At 41.1% G+C, this 4,403-nt stretch overlaps 1 pseudogene; it reads left to right on the top strand.

Annotated features, from left to right (window-relative positions):
* Positions 1–846: 846 nt before the first annotated feature.
* On the top strand, positions 847–3,759 carry LOC129680513 (SIN3-HDAC complex-associated factor-like; annotated as a pseudogene).
* Positions 3,760–4,403: the final 644 nt, after the last annotated feature.

The raw sequence follows: 4,403 nt of genomic DNA on the forward strand, positions 1-4,403 counted from the left end.
TACCTAATTAAAAAATGAGGTACAGAGCTAAACCAAGAATTCTAAACAGAGGAATCTCTAATTACTAAAAAGCACTTAAAAATGTTCATCACCCTTAGTTATCAGGGAAATGCAAATCAAAAGAACTCTGTGATTCTGTCTTACACCCATCAGAATGGTGAAGATCAATGATTCAACTAACAACACATGCTGGAGAGGTTGTGGAGCAAGGAGAACACTCCTTCATTGCTGTGGCAGTGCAAACTTGTATGACCACTTAAGTTGTACAATTGATTAATTTGATGGTTTCCCAGACATTTAGGAATAGTTCTACCTAAAGAACAAGCTATATTATTCCTGCACATATACGCAAAATACACTCCACCATACAACAAGGACACTTGCTCAACTATATTCATAGCAGCTTTATTCATAATAGCCAGAAACTGAAAATAGCCCAGATGTTCTTCAACTGGAGAATGGATAAAGAAACTATGGTATATTTACACAATGAAAAACTACTCTGCTATTCATAACAAGGAAATCTTGAAATTTGAAGGCAAATGGATGGAACTAGAATGGCGCCAGACCCAGAAAGACACACATGGTATGTACTCACTTAAAGGTGCATAATAGCTATGAAGTTCTGGACAAATAGACCCAAAGAAGGTAAGTAACAAGGAGGGACCAACTAGACCCAAGAAGAGTGAGCATCAGGGGAGGAGGTTGGATGAAGGGAAGAAACAGGGTGGGTTGGGTTGGAGAGAGGAGCAAGTGGGTTCAAGTGGGGGCATTGAGAGAGCATGGGGAGATAGAACTGGAATCAGTCATGGAGGCATCTCTGAGACAAGCTAGAAATCTAGGGCAATGGTGGCTCCATGGCTAGAGCTCCTAGCAATGGGGGACATGGAGCCTGAAATGGTTACCTTCTGTGCCCAGGAAAGACCTCCAATGGAGGAACTGAGACACCAGCCCAGCCATAAAACAAACCCTCAAATCTCTCCTACCAACAAGATGTACAGGGTTAAAAATGGAGCAGAGATTAATGGAATGGCCTACCAGGGACAGGCCCAGCTTGAGACCTATACCATGAGAAAGAATACACTCTTGACACTATTAAAAATATTCTGCTATACTTCTAGAAAGGTGCCTGGAATTGCTGTCATCTGGATGGCTTCACCCAGCAACTGATCAAAACAGCTGTGGAAACCCACTACCAAACATTAGTGAGAACCTGGAGAAATATGTGGAAGAGGGAGATGAAGGATTAAAGGAACCAGAGAAGATAAGGGAACCACGAGAAAACATACAGAACCAACAAACCTGGCCCCATAGGCACCCACAGAGACTAAACTACCAAATAAAGAGGATACATGGGAGAGACCTAGGTCGTCAGCATATATGTAACAGTTGTGAAGTTTTGTCTTCATATGGGACTCCTAACAGGGAGCGTGGAGGGGTTGTTGAGAGTACGGGGAAGAGAGAACTGGAATCAGCCATGTGGGCATCTCTGTAAACCTGCCTTCATATCTCTTTCCCCTAGCTGGACGGCCTTGTCTAGCCTTGGTTGAGGAGAATTTGCCTGGATGTGTTGAGGTTGGTTGATATCAAAAGGATGCCTCCCTTCTTCTGAGCATTTTTGAGAGAAGGGAAGGACTAGAAGTTGGGGTGGTATTGGAAGGAAGGGCACTGGTAGGGGAGGAGGGAAGCCTCAATCAGGATGTAAAGTAAATAAATAAATTTTTAAAGAAGAAATGATGAAATTTTCAGGCAAATGGTGGGATCTAGAAAAGATCATCCTGAGTGAGGTATCCCAGAACTAGAAAGACACGCATGGTATATACTCACTTATAAGTGGATGTTAGATATATAATAAAAGATAACCATGCTAAAATCTGTACACCTAAGGAAGTTAAGCAAGAAGGAGGACCCTGGGTGAGATGTTCAATCTTCATTCAGAAAGGCAAATGAGATGGACATCGAAAGAGGGAGAAAACAGGGAACAGGGAAAGAGCCTATCTCAGAAGGCTTCTGAAAGACTTCACCCAGCAGGGTATCAAAACATATCCTGAGATGTATAGCCAAACTTTGGGCAGAGTGCAGGGAAACTTATGGAAGAAGGGGGAGATAGAAAGACCTGGAGGGAACAGGAGCTCCACAAAGGGAGCAACAGAACCAAAAAATATGGGCACAGGTGTCATTTCTGAGACTGATACTGCAAACAAGGACCATGCATGGAGATAACTTAGAACCCCTGCACAGAAGTAGCTCAAGACAGCTCAGTATCCAAGAAGGTTCTCTAATAATAGGACCAGGGATGATCTGTGACATGAACTCATGGGCTGGCTCTTGGATAACCTCCACCTGAGGTGGGAGCAGCCTTACTAAGCCACAGAGGAAGATGAAGAAGCCAGTCCTGATGAGACCTGATAGACTATGGTCAGATGGAAGGAGAGGAAGACCTCCTCTATCATTGGACTGGGGGAGGGGCACAGGAGAAGAAGAGGGTGGGATTGGGAGGGGTTGGGGAGAGGGCTATAGCTGGGATACAAAGTGAATAAACTGTAATTAATAAAATAAAAGTAAAAAAAGAAAATATAAAAATATGCTTAATAATGTTAAAAAAATAAGTGTATACTATTTTTTTTTAAAAAAGCCTAGTCCGTATTTCACCTCTAATCACCAGATGTTTTAACTCTCAATTAATTCAAACTACAGCTCTCTTCCTCTCTTTCTGCAGTTCTATTTCAAATCTTTGTAGCAACAAAAACCAAGCCTAATTTTTAAAATTATACAGGAAATTACTCCCAATTTTATATGATTTTTTAACTAAACATTACAATAAGTTGACTAGAAATAGCAGATAAAAATCACATTTTCAGCAGAGAATACTTTCCTGAAATCTTAACTAACAAAGGCTATCTTTTCTCAATGAGGTTCTTAAAGAAATGAATGAGTGCTAGTCAAGTGCAAGAAAAGCAATCAAGCAATCAAAAAAAGATAAAAAGTCCAGTTGGACAGTGTGGGCAGAAGGAGAGCTTGCAGGGTGTGGCCTGATGCAGTGTGCACCTTGGGGAAGCTCCTGCCCTTGGGAGCTATTGCACAGAGGAGAAGATATTTATTTTTTACAAGCCGAAGATGTACAAGAGCATAGAGGGCTGCTGTATCTGCCAAGTCCTGGGGCCAAGTCCAATTTAAAGACAGGAAGCATTACCAGAAGGACTTCCAGAGCTGCTTCGGGTTGCGTGACATTTGCTCTGGAAATATCTGCAGTGTCTGTGTGCTGCTTGTGAAAAGATGGAAGAAGTTGCCAGCAGGATAAATAAAAAAAGAAAAATGGAACCATGTGCTAAATGCAAGAGAAGGACCTTGTCTAAAGACAACATTGAAATGAAATAAAGTGAAAACTCTGTGTGGAAACTATATGAAAAGCAACCAAATCAGTAAGCTGCAAAAGGAATTTAAACACCACAATTTGGATACTCAGAGCACCACCTCAATTGCCTTGCCAGCACAGTCTTTGTTCTACAGTAACCAGTCAGATGATGGCTCAGATGCAGAGATGGATTCCAGCTCTAAAAGAACTCCAGTGTTTTCCATTTTAGATCTTATCTACTGGAAAAGACAGAAAGTCTGTTGTAGGATCATCTATAAAGGGCCGCTTTGCGGAAGTCCTCTTTGACAAGCATCTCTTCAAGCTGCAGCAGAAAGAAAGCCACTGTCAAGAAGCCCGTGGAGCAGGGCCTGGTGTCTCTGCACATCTCCACTCAAAAGTGGTGACTGAGGTTCATATACAAGGGAACACAGAGAAATTTAAACTTTGAAAAGACCACAAAACAACAAACTGACCCTCCTGTTTTTAATTTGGATAACTGCTTGTGTCAAAAGACATTCTCTAGAATAGTTCTTAATGGGTTACTCTCCTTAACCATCACACAACAAACTGTGAAGGCAGTTTGTAGCTTACTGTAAGAAAAGAGATGTGTACATAATATTTAAGATGCAGAGTATTTCATAAAAAAGCTGAATGATGCTCTAAGGTGCTCCTTAAGTTTTTTTTTTTTTTTTTTTTTTTTATCCCCTCTAATGAATGAAATTAGGGGAATTTCACAGGACAGAGATGGGATTTGTTGTGTGACAACCGATAGGTAATTTAGTCTTTTGTGGAGAGGCAGTGATTGAAGCGTTTTTAAATGGATGGCTACATTTGTTTTCCCCCATGATGCTTTGTAATAACCCAGTAACATGATCTGCCCCTAGTGGTAGTTAAAAATTTAAATGCTTTCCTAGTTCCCACCATTTGCCAGCAAGTTTCATGATTTCCTTGTTTTTTTTTTTTAATTTTATTTTTTTCTTATCAGTTACATTTTATTAACTCTGTATCCCAGCCGTGTCCCGATCCCTCATTCCCTCCCAGTCCCTCC

The sequence above is a fragment of the Psammomys obesus genome, unplaced genomic scaffold (assembly GCF_907164565.1).
Source record: "Psammomys obesus unplaced genomic scaffold, mPsaObe1.curated_primary_1811, whole genome shotgun sequence".
In the NCBI taxonomy this organism is placed as follows: domain Eukaryota; kingdom Metazoa; phylum Chordata; class Mammalia; order Rodentia; family Muridae; genus Psammomys; species Psammomys obesus.